At 35.7% G+C, this 23,509-nt stretch overlaps 1 protein-coding gene and 1 non-coding gene across 3 annotated transcripts in view; both read left to right on the top strand.

The window, feature by feature from the left end:
- Lsamp (limbic system associated membrane protein) overlaps positions 1-23,509 on the top strand; it is a 591,787-nt gene that overhangs the window by 507,838 nt on the left and 60,440 nt on the right. The window lies entirely within an intron of this gene.
- On the top strand, positions 5,675-5,754 carry Trnaa-ugc (transfer RNA alanine (anticodon UGC)). The gene has a single exon. It is a non-coding gene; the product is annotated as a tRNA-Ala (tRNA).

Here is a 23,509-nt window from a genome sequence, read left to right on the forward strand (position 1 = left end):
CTTTGATTTTTGCAACTCTTATTGGTAATATCATGCAAATGTTTAGAATTGTTATCAACTTAGGGGAAAGGAAATGTCTACTGACATTCTTTTATTTATGAGCTTTAAGATGTAAGAACACTGAGAATTTTCTTGCACAGTGATTATTTTTAACTACTATTTGAGTTGACAGCACTCATTAATTTGTTTATGGCCAACATTCCCATTCTAGTGGCAAATTAAGAGTAACTATCTTTGTTGATATTCCTAATTTGTATAAAGTTAACAAGAAACTTAGAAATTTCTCAAATGAGTGAAATTGCACGTTTAACTTCACAATCATCATACATGATGCCTGTAGTACTCTGACAGACTCCCATTCTTTCCTACAGGAAAGAATTTCCATTTGGGTGACAGTGGAATCCTCTGTTTATAATTTTTCAGATATCTTTGTAAGACACATACATACTGAAATGTGACCATGTGTGTGGCTCAATACATTCTCACAAATGCACATTCATGAAATTGACATCATGATCAAGAACTGAAGAGTCTCCCCCTTGCCTCTTGGTTACCATTCCATAGGAGGAATCACTATCTGAATCATACCTATAGAAATCCATTTTGTGCCTGGTTTCTTTCACTCAATTTTGTGTTTGTGATATACACGTAGTTTATATGGTTTATTCCTGTGCTGTAGTTTTTCAGTATGCAAACACATCACAATTTAAAAATATTTTTCTATTATTTATAGATATTGAGTGTTTTTTAGTTTGGGGCTACTATAAATAATGCTGTGGAGAACACTATTTGCATGTCACTTAATAAACAAATGAAACCACTTCTGTGAGTTATGTTTTTGGAACTGATATTACTGGATCTTTAGTACACAGATTCTTCAAATAGTTTTCCCAAGTTATTTAACTAATCTGCATAACTTTTACATGTATGATGTTTGGAACAATTTTCTATTGACTTCTGGCTTTGTACATTTCCAACTTTGACCTTTACTGTTCATTTAAATCTGGTGCTGGATGATATAAAATAATGTTCATATCATATTACTACCTTTGTCTCTTCAATGCTAAGCGAAATAACACATGGGAAGAAAGGATATTCCTACTAGGTGCTAATAATTTTCAAGAAATGAACCATGATCTCAATCAAATTCTGTTCTCCCTCACTATATGCAGTACCAACTCAACTTACTATTAGGACAATTCACAAAATAACTGGAGCCACTAAAATGCCACCTACTACTAGGAGAAGTATTATTGAAGAAAAGACAGTTGGAAGGAGGCAACAATTGTACTCTATTGTAACTAGAATACCAAGATTTTTGCAAATTTTAAAAAACATATGACTAAATTGAACAAATTACTAAAATATTCCTCTGGGATTTACAAAAGGGCCTTGTCAGGGAGTCTTCCTGAAGCACTAGATTATCCATTACCTGTTGCTTGAATTGACAACATTCAGGTAAAAAAAAATTTACAAAAATTAATTTGAGGTAAAAAAAATTACAAAAATTAATTTGACATTCAACATTAAGCATATTTTGTTCTGTGTCAAATGTGGTTGACTAAGTAGTTCTGCTAATTTTACCTAAAATCACTTGGATGTTGGGGGAGGTCAACTGATCTAGGGAGACTTTGACCAGGAGGATTTGACATGCTTCAGGTCTTTTCAAGTTCTTCCATGAAGCCAGTCCAAGGTTTGTCTTGTCTCTTGGCAGGAACTGGGAGCATGAAATTTTTTAAATTTTAAATTTTAAATCTTAAATTTTAAATCTCAGTTGCATCACATTTACCAATTTCTTTTTCTTTTTTTTTGCAACTGACCACCAAAAACTGTTCAATCACCCAATATATCACCAAAATCTCTGAGAGAGTGGGAACCTCCATTAGATGACTCTAGAATACTTATTTTTAGAATGACTCAGTAAATAAAAAGAAAAATAAAAACTATCATAAAATGCTATGATTTGAACATGTAACTTTTGGGTATTTTATTATTTGTTTTTTTTAGATATATGTGACAGTAGAGTATATTTTGACATATTATATATACATGGTGCATAACTTATTCTAATCAGGATTCTATTCTTGTGATTGTACATGATGTGGAGTTTCACTGGTGGTATATTCATATATGAACGTACGAAAATTATGTCTGATTCATTCCACTGTCTTTCCTATCCCCATCCTTCCCCCCTTCTCTTCATTCCCCTTTGTCTAAACCCACTGACCTTCTATTCTTCACATTTACTAATTTCTTGATTGTCATGGAAAACCATATGGGTAATTCCAAAGTGAAAAGTGGGATTGGGCTACAAAATTCTGTAGCAACAAGCATTGATAAAAAGGAGGAGGAAGATTAAAGTCATGCCATCAAAATGTGACAATTGGATACCTAGGAAATCTGCCTCTGGTCGTCCCAATCTTCCTTCCATTCATACCAGAAGTACCATTTGGGGTAAGAGGTTTGGAATAGCAAAGTAGACAGAAGACACAGCTATTGTATAATTTTTGTCATAAAGCAAATATTCCCCATTCAAAATGTCTGCTTTCTTGCTACCTAAGCCTTCCATAAATTCTTTTCACATAGAAAAGAGCAAGGGAAATTTTCACATTTTCTAGGGTTACATGGAAAATGATGATATCTTTATAGTATACTGTACTGGGCTGCTTCTGGTGAGGGCCAAACTGGGTGAGTTCCCTAAGGTCTGTGATGCTTCCGATCTCTGTAAGCCTGGAACTAATTCCTGTCAGATCTTTGCAATTCAGAGCACTAGTTTGCAAAGTCTTCATTTTAAATTAAGCCTGAGGCTGCTCAGGTTTTCACCACTAGGTAATCCTGCCTTGGGTGTATGAATTGCTTTTCATATAGAAGCCCTTCAAGAATGACATAATGTAAGTTTTATCAGTCACTCACATGTGAGTACAGAAAGGCTGACTGTCTCTCTCTTTTTACTGAGGTTTCATTTTCATTTGTTTGGTGTGTGTTGTTTTCTGGGAAAAAGAAAAAAGAGAAGTGTGGAAATTGAAGCAGGAAAGAGTAGGAAAAGATGTACTTTGAAAATTCAGAGGAAAAAAAAAGAGTAGACAGGAAGTAAGAGGACTGAGAAGACAAATTTCCTTTCCAATTAGGGGACTGGCATTAATATTCTATTATTAATCATTCTACTCACTCTGAGAACATTTTATTCTTGACTAGAAAAGTAAGAAATATATTTATCCCAAACTACTAATGTATTATGGAAGAGATGCCCAACCTGAACTACCGTGTTGTTTTGTAGAAAATTTAGACATAGTAGGGAAGTTAAGCATTCTTTTTGCATTACCAAATAGAGTTATATAACTGTTAATCTGTTAGGTCATTGACTATTTTAGTTGGTTGATGTCCTGATATCCTCTATATACATTCAAGAAATAGTTCATGAAATGTCCTAGAGAAAACACATTAACATTTTCTGTATTGAATCTGTATGTAGAGTTACAAATGCTTTTGAGATTTAAGAATTAAGGTAAAAACTTATTTTAGTCAACTTGAAGAGAAATCAGAATTGCAGTATTGAATAGAAATCTCATTAAAATGGAAGTTTATTGCTATAGAGGATGAAGGGATATATTGTTTATTGAGTTTTTTATTTGTTTCCATAAAACAAATGTTAGGTATGCACTGTGTCTGCAAACAATAACAAATGGAAGAGTTGTAAAAGTGTATATTCCTGCCAGTTCCCAAGGAGTACCTACAATTATCCTTTCCACTGAAGCTATATTTAAATGTAATATAAAATGTTCTTCATATGATTGGTGTGTTTTTCACATTTTGTTAGTGGTTGATGGAAGCATGGACAGAATTTCTTTCATAGTATTCAATTTTTAGAACTATGTCTTAGACAATAGCTTGGTAGGGATGCTTTAAACGAATTACTAGTGCCATGTTGTTCATATTTAGAGAATTCATATTTAGTAAGGAAGTAAATTATTCTTGTAAGATTTTCATGTGTCATTATAGAATATTAATCTCTGAGGTCACTGCCGTTTGTACTAAATTTCACTCTCTAAGGCCATTTCATTGACACTCCAAGGCTCTGTTTAATTGAGGGCCAAAACTGAAAACCTTCTGAGATTTAATTTAGTGATTTTTTTCATTTAGAAATATCATCTTTGCCTGGATTTGGATCTACTCACAGATTTTATAGTTTGATACCTTCTTAAGTCTCTGAGCTTATGTAAATATAACTCTAGTTTGGGCCTCAGAGTCTGAGTTTCATCTTTAGTAACCCCTATACACAGGTGTGAATACACACATCCCTAGCAGTGCATAGGACTGAGAAAATTCACCAACACAATAGCCAGCATTAAATGTATTGATATTACACAGATATTCAACCTCCAATTTTACATGTATTTTCAAACAAGTAACATGGTCTTCAAGTAGAATATTAGGTAACTGCACCGCGGTTTTTCGACACAAAAAGACTTGGCCATCCTCATGTTCAGTCCTTCAGTTTCAGTTGGCTGTATCCAGAGTGGATGGGAAAATCCTAAATAAATTCCTACCCAGCCAGCATAGGGTGGGAGTGCTTCAGGGGAAATGAGATTATTCAGAGGAGCAAGCTGTCTTGGCAAAGAGTATAAATGAGTCATACTGCTGCCCTATTGCCTTTCTTTTCCTTCCTGTCTGTCCTCTGTTTGGTGTAAGACAGGGACTTACCTTAAAAGGGACTAAAATCTTCAGAGATCAAAAGATCAGTATGGAGTGTCTTTCCTCAGAACTCACTTTTTTTTTCCTAGCCACAGACTTAGAATAGACAGGATTCCATTCTAAATAATCACACCCATCCAATTTTGCCACATAGTTGACTTTCTTCTTTTCTATATTACCATACCTCCATTCTGAGATCAGGGCAGAACAGGGGGAAAAGAGGTGTGAAGAGATAGATAGGAATAGGTTAGATTCGTTCAAACTAAGCATTCTTTATGTGGATTTTTCAAAACTCCAAAAAGAAGGCTTAGAAATTTCAAGAGACCCAGCAGTAATTGTGAAAGTCTAGTCCTCTCAGAAATCATGGACCATATGTTGGATTGGATTAGGGTCAGTTTACGTATATTCCCCATCTTTGTTTTCAAATGTGTTGGGAAGATGTTTATTTTAGAGAGAAAAATGGGGATACTTGCAACTCTGAATAACAGGAGGGATGATTTATGGTAAAGACACTGAGCATGATTGAGGTTAGATGCATTGTAGAATAGCAAAGTGTGAAAGAAGTAATTGAGTACTTTCTAAATGAAATCTGGGTTTTGGAACAGATGGGACTACAAACAGCAGAAAAGGCTCAGGGTGGTGATAGGAAGATAATCACAAATGTATTAAGACAAGGAGCTCTTTTTATATTTATGTCAATGATAAGATAATTAATTAGTACTTCAGAAGTTTTACTTCTTTAAACCTTGCCATAATATTGCATGGCTATGACAAGAAAATGAAATAATGATTTTTATGCAGCTTTCCTAATCAACAAAATTGTGTAAATAAATAGCTATACACACATCTACATTTACATGTATATGCGATTTTTGAGTGAGCATTTATAAGGACAAATCTTTGCTTTCTTACTCATCAATGCCTGACCTAAAACCAATTAAATAACTAGATTATTTTTTTTTCCTTAAAAATATCTACTATTGGGTTGGGGACATAGCTCAGTTGATAGAGTGTTTGCCTTGCATGCACAAGGTCCTGGGTTCAAACCCCAGCACCAACTCAAAAAAAAAAAAAAAAAAAAAATCTACTACTTAGCCAGTACTTGCTTCTGGCATCTCTTTCCATGATAATGTTGTGTAACAAACCCCCTTCAAAAATATGCATTTCCTCTCCTCTTCATAGATTTGCCAGCTAACTTTGTCTTGACTGACCTAGACAAGGCTCAGCTATGTGACTGTGTTGCAGGTTGCAGGTCAGATTGGCTTGCCGCCAGCCTGCAGTTTAGGTTTCGTTGAACTTCACATATATTTATGCTGGAACCCGGGCTTCAGAAGCAAGACATGTTCTTCTCCTGGCAAATTAAATGAGCTCAGTAGAGTGAGTCAAAATACCATACAAATATAGTTTCATTACAGAGAAAGCCAACTATCACTATGTATTTGGTGCTTGTTATTAGATCTTAGACTGACTTATATATTTCATATTTACACTTTGCAGTCAAAACAAAGAAGTATACAATTTCTTCAGTCCAGGAATCACCAAGTAGACACCATCCTAGTATCCAGTCTGATATAATTTTCTTTGAGTTTGGTACAGTCCACTTATAAACCTTACGTCTGGTGCATGGCCCTTTTTTCAATAATGATGAAGAGAATTTTATTCTATGTTGTGGTTTGGATGTAAGGTATCCCCCAAAGTTCATGTGTGACCTAATGCAAGGAGGTTTAGAAATCAAATGATTGGGTCATAAAAGCCTTAATCCAATCATTGAATTGGTTGTTCCCCTAATGGGATTAACTGAGTAGTGACTAATAGCAGATAGGGTATTGTTGGAGGAGGTGGGTCATTGAGGGCATGTCTTTGGGGTATATATTTTGTGTGTTGACATTAGTCTCTCTGCTTCATGGTGGCCATGTCTGAAGCCACTTTCTTCTGCAATACTCTTCCACCATGATATTCTGACTTGCCTCAGGTCCCAAAGAATGGAGTTGGCAGCCTGTGGACTAAGACTTCTGAAACCATGAGCCCCAAAATAAACTTTTCTTCCTCTAATTGTTCTTGTTAGGTCTTTTGGTCTCAGAAACAACAACAGCAACAACAACAAAAAATGACTAAAACCCTCCATTCCTTATTTTACCACAAACCTTTAGATTTTAATGATTACAGCTATAAGAACAAAGAGTAATATAAAAATTCTGATCAATGGGGCATTGAGACTTCAGTTCTTTCGCCTTTGCAATGTGAAGAACCTTGAGATATGGAGACTATGGTTGCCATTACTCCTCATTAAATAGGTTAATATTTTAGATTCAATGAGGAAAATACACTCATAAAGCACTTATTACTTTAGAAATAGCAATGCATGCTTTACTCTGTGGCCTCCAGGCATGATTATGATCACTGTAACCAGATAAAGTAGATCTGTGACTTGTAAAGCAGAATATGTAATTCACTTGTCTCCCCTAGATCACCTGCTATAAATTCCTATTTCCTATCCACCCATGATGTCATTTAAAATATTGTTGCTGTGTAAGAATACCAAATGCTTGATGACTTGATAATTCATTAAAATCTTATTTTCTGTAAAAAAATTTAAAAAATCAGAAAATATTTAACCCATATCCTATCCCTGTTTCTCAAAATTGACTGCAACTTGGAGAATGGGTTAAATGTATCTAAAATATTTATCTCCCAACATTCATTCATTTAATATAGTTGTTCTACTTAATTCAAAACCAAAGAGCAACATCTGAGTTGAATAAAATTACTAAATGGCAGACACTCGTTAAAGCATTGCATTCATTTTATCAAGTACTGTGAAGTGGTTTTAATATGTGTAGAATTTTGTTTGTTGCTATTTATTAGAATAAAATCTATCTTTACTTTGATTTTATCTTCCAAGGTAAAAATTACAAGTTTTTCTTACAGGTCCTGATATTTGAAAAAATATGTAGATGTATACAATTATACAAACAATATACATCATAGAAAAGATAGGAGTATCTCTTGTATATTCATCCCTATAGTCATAATCTATCCCACCGTAGTCTACACATTTAATATTAGAAAATATTAAGAGTGTCTTAAAACTAATTGAATCTGCTAACATCTTGATTGAAAAAAAAATGGGGCTTTTATGGAGGCCATGCCAGTTTCTGTAGACCGTTCCTTTGTACCATGTTTTAAGGTCAAGAAGGGGTCAAAGAACACTTGTTGTTCTAATATCAAAATATGTAAAATGCCTTACATGTTAGTTTTTACTGATGCTGATATGGCATTTTGCATTTGACCTCTGTCACAGGAGAATGGTTTTTAAAAATAATTAAAGCTAAGCATATTTATCCAAGGGAACATTATTGCTAAACTTTATTTTCATAAGATAGCAATGAAACATTCAACCATGAGAACAGAAATATTTGATAGTAATATCTAAAAGTTGTTTCTGATTTCCAAAATATAGAAGGAATGATGATGCCTTCTTAATCTTCAAACATTCCATCCTTAGAAGCAACTTCTCCCTTTCTTCTTGAATCACAAGTGAAATGGGTTTGTAGTAATGTGGCTTTAGTCTATTCAAGAAGCTCCATCATCCTCCTCTGTTTCTGATAACCTCTGAAAAAAAGGATTGGGACCAAGTTAGCTAAAGGAACAAAAGGTCAGAACTAAAAGTAGTATTAACAATTTTGTTTAGGCAAAATCCAGGAATAAAAATGCTACCAAAATTTCAAATCAATGGAAACAATGAAGACTTTAGAGTTGAATTTGGGACCTTTGCTGACTTGGCGTGTCATCTTCTCCCTCTGTAAACATCTTAACTGTTCTAATTTCTAATGTTGTGTGTTGTCCCTTATGTCACTGCTACTCAAAAGTGTGGCCCATAGACTGGTCCAGGGCTAACTGGTAAACTGTAATGAACCACACTGAGATGAACATAAAAATTGACAAGGAATGTTTGAGTAAGCATACTTACCTGGTGTGATGGTTAATTTTATATGTAAGTTTGACTGGATTAACAATGCCAAGATAACTAATAAACTAATATACATTATTAATTTCTTTATGTGTGTGTATTTGGGGAAGGAAGTAGCATCTAAATCAGTAGATTGAGTAAAGAACATCTGTTCTCATCTATATGGGTGGGCATCATCCAAACTTTTGAGAACTCAATTAGAACAAAAGTGCAGTGGAAGGGCAAATTCTCTCTCTTCTTGAGCTGGGAGTCTTTCATTGCCCTCAGGTATTAGAACTCCTGATTCTCTAAATCACAGAAGAATCTGTGCTCTCAAAGAAGAAGTCTCTGTCAAAGATTTAGCAAAATTAATTTTCCATTAAAGTAAAATCTGGACAGACAAATCCCTGTTGCAGATGGAAACTCCAAAATAGCTCTTCATCAGGTGCTGTAAGAACTTACATGCTAGAGCTGGGGTTATAGCCCAGTGTTAAAGTATTTGCCTAGCATGCCCAAGGTCCTGGTTTCAATCCCCAGCACTGGGGAGTTTTTTTTTTTTTTTTAGAAACACTTTACCTGCTCATCTCATGTTGAGATTCTAGAGCAGCTAGGTCTTCAGACCCTCCAGCACAATGGGAACCACTGTTTCAGACCCCAGCAGCAGTATCCTGGGTAAGTTTTGGCTGTAATTCAAGCCATGCTTTTCTAAGTTGTTTCTAATATCCTGTTTGGTTAAACAAAGTATCTAAATCAGATAAGAAAATACTTTTAATTATACTGTAGAGAGTTATCCACCTAAAAACATGTTTTTCTTTCCAGTCGACCTCATAGCATGCATGAGTCCAGCTTGGATTCAGACAAGCTGCCCAAGCCAAGAGTTAATATTAAACCTACCTCCTTTAACCTATCTTGTAAAATACTTTTCTTAGCCAATATGACCTCACTCAATATGACATAGCTTCTCCTCTAGTATTCTAGTTTTTCTTTAGAATTGAAAACCATGGAATTGTAATATACTGAAAGGAATTGAGAGCATGTCTCCCAAGCACTTAAAAAAATTCCATAATCATAATGAATCTTTGATCTCTACTTACTTCACTGTCCTTTTGAAAATCACCACATTTGCTATTCTCAAAATTCTTGAACACAAGGCAGAATCTGTTGTGTGTAAGTCTCTCTCCCAAAGAAGAATAAAACACTGAAAGACAGTAATGGACAAATACAAATCTGTTTTTCTACTTCCCTTAGAATATCAACCACATTGCTTTGTACACTGAAGATGTTAAATTTAAATACTCGTTAAATAAAGTTGCAACATTCTTATAGCTTCTCCTATTCATTAGTTTTTGCTTTTTTCTTTTTTGAATCTACTCAATTTTTATATTTGGATTGTAAATATATTTAATTAAATTTTACACGTTTAATATAGTTTCTTCTGTGAATGCCTTACTTAGTATTTTGCATATGCTATAAAATAACATTTCTTTTTAAAATCTATTTGCCTGACCTTTGCAGAGTGCTTCCTTACAGTCAACATCTAAAACATCAGATCTTTTGTTTACATTTGCTGTATGCAGAATATATTTGTGTTTCTTATCATCATTCATGCTTATTCTTTTTTCAGTGTTGTTTATCTCTAGGCTCATCTTCTTAGTGAATATGAGTGTCTGTTAGATTGTTTTATCCTATGCTAAAGCATGTATCTTTTCCAAGCTCAATCTTATTTTAGTTATTTTCTGCTCACATTTGTAAATGTGTTAGCAATCCTTACATTATTTGCAGTTCACTGACATTTGCAATATCTTTAAATCTAGGGCCATCTGCAACCTCTCCATAGTCAGCTTCCATACAGTGATGAACCTTTTAATAGCCTCACTAAAAGTTCGCCAAAAGTAGATTTCCAATCATTAATGATCAATCTTCACTAATTGCCAAATCAATAGTATTAATTTCAGATTAAATTAGAATTGAATTCAAATTTTAACATCTATTTTATATTAATTGAAACTCAACTGTAACAGTGGTCTTGTATTACCTTTATTACTTGCTTATGATTTCATCCACTATAAAACTATCGGAAATGATGTCCACCATTTGTTCTTCTCAAGATAATATTGCTTATCTGTCATCTTGATGTTTATGATTGTTCTCTAAGAACATCTGTTCCTTTTTAAAACTGCTTATGTCAGCCTCCAAAATTATTCTCTTTACCTCTTATGAAGATTAGTTCCATTCACCCATTATTACTACATCTTTTAGATATACATAGAGCTCTCTCTTTTTTTCCATACCTTTGCAAAAATCAAATTTAATCACTCTGACACCCAACCATTAAGTCAATTTTCCAATTATTCCATTTTCTGTTATTCAGAACTGTTTTTGTAGAATTTTAATTATATCACAATCATACAGAGTAATCTTATTTTATTAAAGCAAAATTTAAGAAATTATCTGATTCTCTCAGATTTGGACTTATTAATGTCATGTGTCCCATTTTTTCATTCTGTTTATTCAATTCTTTCATCTTTCATGGTATCACCTGAGGTTTTAAAATACCTTTGAACACGTGAGTCAGCCCTGACTCAACCTTCTTTTGTAGTATTTTTAAAAAATTCTACATTATAATACCCTACCATTGACGCTATACTAGTACATAAATGGAAGACAGTCAGGGTTACTATCACATTCTAGATTCAGATTCATATTTCTGCAACCCCAGAGGGAGTTTCAGTGCTTGCTTGGAAACCCATTCAGCTACACCTTGAACCTGTTTTCATATATACTCTGTCTGTAGACTTTACCTATACCATATAAACTGTAGGCCCACTACCATACCCAGGACCTCAAGCCCATGGAGTATCCACCTATTCAACCTGAATGTTCAATATTTCCTATCCCTAGTTCAACAAAGTACATGCCCACCAGGGCTATGGTTTCAACCTCCCTGAAGACCATCCCAAGCAAAGGGCAAACTTATAGTAAAGCAGTTACACTGGACAGTGAGAAGACTCCTCTGGTGTATTATATTGGTTCCCACTCTCTGTTCCCCATTACTTTTTTTTTTTTTTTGTGAGAGAGGAGAGAGAGAGAGAGAGAGAGAGAGAGAGAGAGAGAGAATTTTTTTTTTTTGGTTATTCAAAACATTACAAAGATTGCAGAATCACATCGGTTATACATCCACATTTTTAGTTATCAGCGGATACAACATCTTTGTTTGTATGTGGTGCTGAGGATCGAACCCGGGCCGCACGCATGCCAGGCGAGCGCGCTACCGCTTGAGCCACATCCCCAGCCCTACTTTTTCTTCTATTTGCCTTTGTACATATCCTTTCACATCCTTACCTTCATGCTCTTCTTCTCTTTTAATAATTTGTTTCTTTTTTAACTCAAATCTGTTCTAATCAAATAAAGACTGATTAAAAAAATCTCCATTCCATCAAGATATTCTGAATCCCTAGCTATTTGCCTACTCATTCTGGTGAAAATAGATGGAATGATTTATGGAATTAAATATAATACATACACACACACACACATATTTGCATACATAAACTCTTCCTTGTAACATTCCACCCTCACATCCAGCATAAAGAAACAAGTGAAAAGAGCTGAATTTGATCAGCATGAAGTAAACTCAGTAGGGTGAAGTCAAAATGTTATAACTATAAAAATAGGATGAAAGTCCAAAAATAAGAATGGGGGAAGGCAAGGGAGAGAAGTCTCCTGTAAATTTCTTTGATATCAATACAGTACCAAGTAAAGCAGCATCTACTTTATAGTAATGAGGTTTATGAAAATTCATATTTCAAAATTGATAATTTTAGTTGTTAATTATTCTGTTTACAAAAGTATTAAAATAGTGCTTTTAATAGCATCTCCCTTATGCCATTTCAAATATGACTCTATTTACAGAAACTCTATTATATAACAGCCTTTTGAATAAAAATAAGTGTATCAAATGTAACAATGTATGGATTCAGAGAAATGGGAAATTGTGAATTAAGCAAATCATTTATTATTCAGCAACTATTGTATCAGAATTCATTTGGATAAATCCACAAAGGCTAAAACATTGAGTCATTGGGGAAAAGGAAAATGTTTTATTCAAATTTTTAGCCTTTGTCTAGTACCCAGCATAAAATAGATAATTATCATTGGTTATATTCCTTAGTTCACAAAACCTGAGATGAGGACTTAGGCATACACAATTTATTGAGGAGTATTGCTTAAGAAAATTCTGTAAGTGGGAAAGTAGGATAGGAAAGGAGAAAGACCCAAAAAAGATATTGCCTTAGGAAAACTCTTAACTTACCCTGGTACATGTGAAGGCTCTGAATTGTGGCATGACTGTAGAGTTGTCCCACCTTCAGAAAAACCAAATAGACTAAGCTTTTAAAACCTGGAATCCGTCAATCATTAATCAATTGGGAACAAAGAAATTGTAACCGGCCAGGAATTTCTACACATCTTGGATTCCATCCCCCAACAGAAGAAGCTGCAAATCCAACCAGCTAACCATAGTTCTCAAATAGCTGAAAGACAAGGGCACCTTCTGGAAAGGAAATTTTGACTGTGCCATCCACTGTGGTAAGAAATACATGTTTGTTAGGTGAATGTAGGGATGCGTGTGATACAATCAAATCTCACATTTTATAGGAGGACCAATATTTTCTACTTTTTTATGGCAATAAATTTTATTCAGCATGCTTCGCACATCCCAAATGGCTTAAGCAGTGTTATTTTGGAACCCACATTTAAGTTACAAGTGAATATCAACAACTACCAAGCTGAAGAACACAACCAGTCAAGGCTCAGCAAAGGATATTTGTGCTTAGTGTAGCTCTATTGACAGAGTAAAAGCAAGATATTTCAACAGATTCATAGACAGATGAATAGGTTGAGACCATTAACAAGCTAGATAGAATAAATGATAGCAATGCACATTAAATCAAGGCCCACCAAAAAGAATGCAGAATGGCTCACAATCATTGGCAAAAAGAAAATTTAAAATATAAGGTAGACAAGTAACACCCAAGTAAATCCAAACATGGATTGCTTTTTCCAAACAGACCCATTCTTCAATGAAAGAAAACACTGAAGTAGGTCTTAGGTCTCCAATGGAAGAAGGCACAGGAGTAACAATTTTATTTACTGATGCTGGGGAAGTTTTCAAGAATGCCAAGGTTGTCAAACAACAATGGCTACGTGCATAATTCTTTACGTGAACACAGGCATACAACTGTCTGTAGCAGCAGTATTTATGAATACAAGTGGGAAAACTATTAAAATGTCAATAGTTCAAGTACAACATTACTATCATGGGTGTAAGGGGGCTGGGACTTTTGGCTCAGTGGCGAGCACTTGCCTAGCATGTGTGAGGCACTGGGTTCAATCCTCAGCACCACCTAAAAAAAAAAAAAAAAGTTAAATAAAGGCATTCTGTCCATACATAACCACACACAAAAAAAAATTTAAAAAAAATAACATGGGTGTAATGGTGATAGATCTCACTGGAAATGTTACATGAAGCATTATCAACATTTTAATAAAGTGACTTCAAATTTTAGGCTTTAATACAACAATGATCATTTGATCCAATTTGCAACTCATTAAAAACATTCTCCATTTGACAGTGTATTCATCATCTTTGTGTCATTTTGACCAAAATACCTGAAAAGTACTACTTAAGAGAAAGAATTTTTTTTTTTTTTTTTGGCTTGTGATTTCTGAGTTTTTCAGTCTATGGTCAGCTGGCTTCATTTCTTTGAGCCTAAGGTGAGGCAAAACATCAGGGCACAAGAGCATGGTAGAGGAAGGCTGCTCGCCTTGTGGTGGCCAGAAAGCGGAGAAAAAAAGAAGGGAAGGGGCCAAGGAGAACATAAACTCTTCCAAGGCAGGCTCCTACGTCATACTTCCACCAACAAGTTCCCACCTCCCAATAGTCCATCCATCTATGAGGTCAGAACCCTCAGGATCTAATCATTACCTAGAAGTCCCTTCTCTGCATTGAGGACCATGCTTCCAACACATGAGCTTTGGAGGAACAGTTCAGATCCATCCCATAATAGCTAGTAAGTGATTAAATATATTTCATTCATAATTCTGACCTTAGATTTTCCCAACGATATAGAAGTTTTGGTAATTAAACACAATTTTTGGTGTAATTTTTATCAAAAAAGAGGCTCTAAATAGAGACTCTTGAGAAATAAAAGCTGTTCTCAAGAGCATTTCAGGAGGGAAAGTTAGTTGTCAAACATTTATTTCTGTTAATGTCTCTTGGTTGTAAGCGACAGAAACCAAGTGACTTAAGATAAGAAATAGAAAGTGTATTGGGAATTTGCAGGACAGGTCACAGATTAAAAGGAAAAACTGAGTAATGTGTCCTCAGTAAGGCAGAAGTCTTCAGCAGGAGTTGCGTAGGGATTTCCCATAGGGCATGATGCCATTACGGAAACTCATCTCATTCTTTGAGAGTCTCCATTCAGGTTTCACACTTCCAGGAGAGAGTTTTGTTAGACAGGCTTAAGACATTGTTCCCTCTGGGTCAGTGGAGCTGTCTACAGATGAGTGACACAAAAATGGTTACCAGAGTAATCTCTGGTGTCCATGCATGCACCTCTCCCAGTTTTTATTGACTGGAGTATTAGAGTTTTTCCCTTGGGTAGTAACAATTTTCAAATTTGTCAGAACTTTTAGTTATTTTTATTTATGTGCATCTTTGGTGGCTCTTGGTACCAATGAGAGCATTTTAAAAATGTGAAATGAGTGCATTTCATAGGCACCACGCTTAATGTTTTATGTTAACATTTTTAAGTCAAATACGGGATTTTGATCATAATAAATGGATTGCCATAAAAACTCTTAATGAAAAATCAGAAAAGAAAGCCTATGTCTGTGGTAATCAGTGTTTATTTCATGACTTATAATTTTACTTTTTTGAAAAGTTATTTTCTTTCTTAATAAGATGCCATTTTTTTCTCATCTGCACATTGGCTTAACCAATCAGCCAATTTTCAATTGTTCAGGGATTGCTGTGTAGTCTCAAAATTGTCACTCAAATGTGATCCCCTGAAGGGCAGGAACACTGCCCTCCATTTGTAGAGACCATGCTTAGTGGAGCATATTATAGGCACTGATGATATGTTAGTGGAATGGGTGAGTGAATGACTACATTTCCTCTTCCTACATCCTTATGTCAGCTTTTCATTTATGATTAACAATATAAACTGGTGTGTACAAGCTCTGAATAAACATATAAGACCCATATTGTTAGTTTTCCCATCTGATAGTAAGTAATAGATGATTCAGTGATAAAAGAGGGATTTAAAATTAGTTAACAATATAAATTTTGAGCTATAGCTTTGAGTTTCACTTGTGTATTTATGATATTTCAAGTATGCAATGGCTTGAGTAATTTGAAATTGACAATTTCCATTAATTTTGTTAAAGACACACATTTGTAGATCTGTGTCTTGGGCAACAGAAAAGGGTAGATTAGTGTATCTTCACAATAAATCTGAACCCATTTACTTGCTTGGCTGGACTTGTACTTCTTGGATCATAAAATTTGTCCTCTGTGAGCCCAAAGAATGGTAATAATGACACAAACTTGAATGAACTTGCAGCCCCAAAAGCATGAAAGTGATTATGTAGAGCCTATCATAAATTTGCTGCCATGCAACTTTCATCAAAATTTTGAGATGTGGATACTGCAGAGTTGGAGTAATATATTCAACTTGCAGATGGTGCAAATGCCAACACTTAGAAGCAGGTTTTGACAACTCATGTTGACCCTGTCCTTCATCAAAAATGAATTGGATTCACCAAATCCTTTGCAGCCGCCCCACATGTAGATCCCTTCCCAAGTCATTCTCACTTCTGAAATTGGTACACATTGTTATTGATTTTATTAGAACAACCTGTTTTCAAAATCCCAAGTAAATCTTTCATCAATTCCTAATGTCTAAGGTGGATGTATTCTTTGTTCCTCCCTCATTTATTACTTTTTATTAGCAGAACAAAAGCGTTTCATCAATGTGCTTTATTTTACAATGTTATATCCCATGAACAAAGACATTAGTTTGATACAAAATATCTCGCATCTCCTTTTCTTTGCTCCACTTCTATCCAGGCTGCTTCATGCTGAGCAACATTACTGTTCTGAGGACAGTCTTTTGAGTCTCACTTCTCTATGAGATTACCCTTCTAAGTCTTGATTATCTTTCCACGACCCTGTGGATGCTGAGAATCTTCATTTTAGCATACCATCATTGGCACTCTCATACCTCATACATGCGACAGAAATATTCTGTTGCTACAGCTCAGGGAGACCAAGCACATTGGCCTGATGGCACAAATTCTTTCATGTTAAGTTTAAAATCCTGAGTTGTGGTAGAAGATCAAAACACCCATTACAGTGCGTATTACTGCAAACCATCATTTATTTGTTTGCTTTGCTATCTCTCCAGTAGCTTTCCGTATGCTTAAGGATGGAAGGATGAGAACCACATTTTCTTTATTTTTGCAGTTCCAAATGGAAGAGCACCTGACACATAGCTACTAATGCCTTTACTGACCAAAAGATTTCTTTGCTGAAGTTCACAGAGGGAGCATAAGCACATGATTGGAAGTCTTAGCCAGAATATCACACATTTGTGGCAGCAAACTAAAAATAGAGTGAAACATTAAAATAGGAGAAAAGGGGAGAGATGTGTTGAAAATCCAGAGACTTCTCTCTGCCGCCAGTCAGGAACTGATGTCTTTTATGGAACAAAACACTACACTCTGGGCTCGTGTTCCTGATGAGATCGGCACATAATGCTGATAAGATCTGAGCTACGTCGTCGTTCTGTTTTTATTTTTTGTAAGCATTGCATTCATGTATAAATGTTTGAAAAAGGGAAAAAAAACCTACTCATTTTGAAATGTTATGTCTGTGAATAAAATATGTACATGTATTTGAGACTCAGTTTGACACTACAACAGTATATTTAAGATAAACTATTTATCTTTCGCAAACACATTTCACTGTTTTAACACATCCATTTGTTTCTGGATGAAGGCAGAGGCACGAGGGTGGGAGGAAGGAGAGGAGGCAGGAAGGAGAAGGAAACAGTCAGGGAGCTTTGTGTTGTGATATTTCAGCTTTCCTCTTGATGGCAAAATTCTAACTGGAATACGGTTTTGTTATTCCGGATGTCAGTTCACAAATCATGAATTAAGCAGCTCAAGCCAAGTGGCACCTAGCAGTAAAACTGGCATTTCTCAAAATATTGGCAGATCGAGCAAGCAACTGTTGATTTTAAATGTTTAATGAGCAATATGTTACTTATTCCAGTAATATTGTCGTGTTTGCCTAACCTTTCTCAGACTGCCTCCTTCTGCTTTATTGCTGGGGAGCTTCCAGATTGGAAGGGTGAGTTGGGGAGGGGAGAGTGTGGACAGTTCTCAGGAGGAATATGTATACGAAAAGATTCATTAAAATTGCTCTCCTGATGGTAGGGAAGGATCCATTTCTCCTCCGAATCCTAACTCAGGGACTTATCTGGTGTTATAGAAACCCAGTATGTTTTCGCTCACACATTTATGATCCTAATGGAGTTAAAAGAAAAAAAAAATGAGACTGAAGAGGGCCAGATAAATTTGCCAAGGGGTAGAAGTACATAGAACAGTCATGAGGTTCTGGATGAGGAGGTCTGAAGAGTGAGATCATGATGGCAGAAACCAGCGTAAAGTCACAGCACTCAGTTGTGATGAGGAGACTTGATCCAGAGAATGAACATGTGGCAGAATTTCAACAAAATCAAATCACAGAGCAAAGGGGTAAAAGAGAAATCAATAGTAACTTCATACCCTGCAGCAGGAGCCCTTGGCTTCTTGGTCCCCTGTACAGTTAAACACTCCCAACACATGCTCATTTCTTCAACAGTACTGGTCGGTAAGTCTGAATGTATGGTCAGCATGTGTAAAATATCTGAAGGAAATTAAACCTCCATCAAAGTAAAGTTAATGAGCCCTGTGCAAACCATGGGTATCATTTGTTGCCTAAAAAATAAAAATCAATTAGCTTTCTTTATCAGAACAATTTCTGTTAGCAAAAGTGAATGAGGAACTTGAGGCAGTACTGAGTAAGTTTGAAATCCTCTACAGGGCTAATGCAGATAATTCATGCAAAAGATCTGGAGCAGTAGGGGTGTTAAAATGGAGATAACCATATGACTGATTAGCATAAAAAATTAGCTACGGAGGCAAATCTCCTGAACAGAGCTCTCATTATATTTGGGAACAGAAAGGAATTCCTCAGTGCTCTAAGAATTAAAATGAAAGAAAAAAAAATCAATTACCTGTTTGTGGAAGTTAGGGAAGGATTTTGCCTTTATATAAAGGTACTGCCAGCCTGCAGTTGTTACAGCACTGGGGATATTGTTCTGAGGTTTCAAATGAAAAACATGGCCATGTACATCTCATCCAGGATCATATTTTGCAAAGTTATTTCAAAATATATACATATTTGCACTCTTCCATGTTTGTTTTCATATAGAAAGAAGCCAGGATTTTCCTTAATGCAATCAAAAGGCCTATTTTGTTGTTAAGCCCCAGAACCCTGAAAATAATGCTAATGGGGTCAGAACAACAAAGACAGTCTCCCATAATCTGATAAACTTTGCTTTTGTCCTTGGTTACAGTATTTAACCCTGGCAGTGACACCCATCCCTAATGAATCTTCAGTCACAACAGTAGCCTGTCAGAGGAAAGTCATTTGAGGTTCACCATTAAGAAGTCATCATTTATTGAGCATCTACTATGTGATAGGCACAGTGCACAGTGATATTTGGGATAATAGTATAATTATTCTATAACCTGAAGTTATAGATTTCTATTTGTAGAGACATGACTACAGTACAGCAATTGTGATAACCCACTCTTTTGTGAAAATGATGTGCAGCTACCACTTATCCAACCCCAATTCTGATATCTCACTCAGTTAAATATTTCAGTACTGAAATAGGAAAAAAATGAAGAAAATCTATTTTGGAAGTGAAGATACAACAAATAATGCTAGGATTGACAATGTACCTCAGTAGTAGAGTGTGTGTTTTGCATGTGTGAGGCATGGGTTCAATCCCCAGCACCACAGACAAAAAAAGAATTGAACTGGAATAATAAATTCAAATGTGAGATTAGCTTTATTTGGCTTGCTTTCTCTGAAAAAAAGGAAAAGAGACAACATTTTTCCTCAGAAGAATATTTGGGAGAGGATCTTTAGAATAGTTTGTGATTAGGTCTGAAAGCAGTAGACACTTAGTGTGACCTTTCACTCCGTGTCCAATTCCTAATCTATCCTTTTTGAAGTTGTCATAAAAAGAAATTAAAGGAACAATATTCTCTCACATGGTTGTTGCAAGAAGTACCTGAGGTAGAAAGCCTGTTTTAGTAAGCTTTTTTGCAACTATGAAAAATAGACCCGACAGAAATAATTTTAGAGGAGAAAAAGTTTATTTGAGGCTCAGAGTTTTGGAGATCTCAGTCCATAGACAGCTGGTTCATTGCTCTGTGCCCAAGATGAGGGAGAACATGGTGGCAGAAGGACATGGCAGAGGAAAGCAGCATAGGACATTAGTCCAGGAAGAGAAGATAGAGCTCAGCTCACCATGAACAAAATACAGACCCCAATAGCATGCCCCCAGTGACCCACCTCCTCAGCCACATATCTGCTTACAGTTACTACCCACTTCATCCCTACTAAAGGATTAATGCACTGATTAGGTTAAGGCTCTCATTACCCAAACATTTCACCTCTAAGCTTTCTTGCATTGTCTCACACATAAGTTTCTGAGTAATACCTCATATCTAAACCATAACAAAACCTTAAATTAAAAAAAAAACTATTTTATTAAATTTATCTGTTTTTATTTAACAACAACTAATCTTTTGTGCCTACTATGTCCTAGAAACCCCTCTTTAAGTAACAAACTACTTATCCTTCAGATTTCACTGCAAGTGACTTTTTCTCCAATGACCTGAATCACCTTGATAACCAGATGAAATTTGTCTACCAGATATCTTGCCTTCTCCGCACTGAACAGTTTTAAATTATACTTAATTGAATAATCACACATACATACGTTTGACATGGAAACTTCATGAAAGTGAAAATGGATTGGTTTTTTCACCACCAAGTTCCATCAGCACCTCTTACAGTGTGTGGTGTGTTGTGGGCATTCAATAATATATGGGATTGAATGTACAGACACATCCAAATCAGTGAATGAATGGGGGAGGGGATATAAAAATAAATAGACCTGGAGTACTGACCTTACAAATCTTAGTGTAGTTGGGAAGACCTTATTGTGTGCCAATGATAACAGTTCAACCTGAATCTAGGTCACAACCACTTAAGCCCACAATGCTTTGAGAATGTAGGGAGACCTAAAAGACCTGGGGGTTGGGAATATAGGTACTTTGAACAAGAGGTTAGGAAAAGGAAACAGGAGAAGGAAAGATGCTGACAAAGACTTCATGAAGCCAATGGCATTTGGGCTGGTTTTTAAGGGTCACACAGAAGGAGCCCAGACAAACTAAGGAATATATTTCTGGACAATGGGGATTAGCATGAGCTCTTTGCAATAATCTTTGCACTAAAATCTTAAAGTTCCAACTCAGTTGCATCAAACAAAATAAGTCAATGTTTTGCAATATTCAGAAGCAATATTCAAAGCTTGATTAGATTTAAATATACAATAAAAATTATGGAAAGGCTCCAAGAGGGAAAAATAAACTTACAAAATTGCAGAAGCTCAGAGTGTAAAATATTTCTAAGAGCATGGGGACTCTGACATCCTGTAAATTGGTAGAGGTCAGCTCCTTCAGGCATGCACCTTCATGGTCTGATTCCTAAGTGGAAGGTCAAATCCTGGGATGCTCTGCGGAAAGGACAGAGGGGAAGCAAGCTGGAGGCTCTCCAGCAGCCTACAACAAGAGAGCTATTAAATTTAACTATGTGCATTTACTTACATATGTATAATACTTGGTAATTTGCATATATTTCTGCTTTTGAACTTTTTAGCAACCTTATGAGGTCAATCTTATGAAGACAGGTGTTATGTCTTTTATAGATGAAGAAAATGAAATTTGGAGATTTTTTAATGCCTTGCCCAAAGTTAACGACAGACTATGAATTCCAGTTCCCTGAATCCAGAGCCAGTACTCTGTTACACTCTCCAAGCTTGATTATTTTGTAAAATAAAACAGAATGAACAGAAAAAAATATAATCGAAATGTTAAAATAAATTCTCTAGATCTCTTGGTTTATCAAAAAGTTTTTAAATCTAATCACCAAATAGTTTGTATTTAAGATACTTCCTTTCTCCTTTCTCATACTGTGTATACTTGTGCTACCTCGGGACATAGGTCTCATTTAATTCTAATCCTTTTTGTTGTTTCTAAAATAGAACTTCTGCTCTTGTTATTTAAAAAGCACAGACTGGGGCTGGGTTGTAGCTCAGTGTTAGAGCAATACTTGGCACGTATGAGGTACTAGGTTTGATTGTTCAGCACAGAACACAAACAACAAGGTAAGGACTTTGGAACTAGGCAGAGCTGAATTCAAATCCTGATTCCACCACTTACTAGTTTTATAAGCTTAAAAAACTAATTCAGATAACTGTTTCTCACCTACATCCATAACTAGGAATGGTGTATACAGAAAGTGATGGATGGATATCATATATATCATAATGTTATTTTCCCTTGATCAAAGTAGTATGTGTGGAATTCCCTAGCAGATGACTGGTTCACAATGAGCTCTCAAATATTTATTTAGTGCATGAATATTAATTCTCTTCTCCTGACTCACTGTCTGTGTGATCTTAGACCAAATACTTCATAACTCTTAGCCTCAGTTACCTCATCTATTGGGATAAAAATACTTGTATTGCAGAGTTTTCAAGATGGTTACATAATATAATTCCTGTGAGAATTCTAAGCATATAGCTTTCACCGAATAAGTCCTTGTGTTCCTTCTTCTTTATTTTCTTTTTACACAGCGTTTAAACTTTCCTATCCACCTTTCGGTTCTCGGGATCTCAGTCTGTCCTCTTTTCCACCTGCTGTTGCTCTGCTTCTCTTGGCACTTAGACCTCTCCTTTCTGGATCTCCACTTCCTGTTTTCTCCTGTACTCCTTCTGTTGTTCCCTCTTTTTGAACCCTGGCTGCCTTATGTTCTGAACAACACCTACATAAGGGTTTTTGTGAATCCAGAATGCCAGCGATCTCTTAATGTAGTAAACTTTTCATCAGCGAAATGAGGGGTGTCTGCCTCTTGATTCTTCCCCTTCCTCATTTGTGTGCGCATGTGTGCAACACATATAAACACACACACACACACACACACACACACACACGCACAAGCCTACCCAAGAATTATGCATCCGATCATTTCTTCACCCAGTCTGTGGGCTCTTTTATCTTTGTATTTATATTTAATTCTTCACTCATTTTCAGAGCCTCAAAAATAATTGAGTGTGTAAATCAACAGAAATCTAAGAGAGAAAAAGAACATAAAAAGGGAGTTGCTGAGATCTGACAGCTAGACACGAACCATTTAACTCTCTTAGACCCAGCACTCTCTCAACTGTACTAGCCAAGCCGTCCACTTGTTCTAAGCAGTTTGTAACTCTCTCTTCTTTCCCACCAGGGCCCCTGCTACATGGTGTAGAGATGTTTCTGAGTCCAGCTGGTGATCACTTTATAGCCTGAGGCAAAAGGATTGATGGTGTGTGCCATGCTTTTCCTAGGTTGTATAATGCAGAGGCTATTCCTGCTCTGCTCTGTCACATAAAAGTTTAATTCTTCTTAGAATCTTACAAA

Source organism: Callospermophilus lateralis, chromosome 10 (assembly GCF_048772815.1).
Source record: "Callospermophilus lateralis isolate mCalLat2 chromosome 10, mCalLat2.hap1, whole genome shotgun sequence".
In the NCBI taxonomy this organism is placed as follows: Eukaryota; Metazoa; Chordata; class Mammalia; order Rodentia; family Sciuridae; genus Callospermophilus; species Callospermophilus lateralis.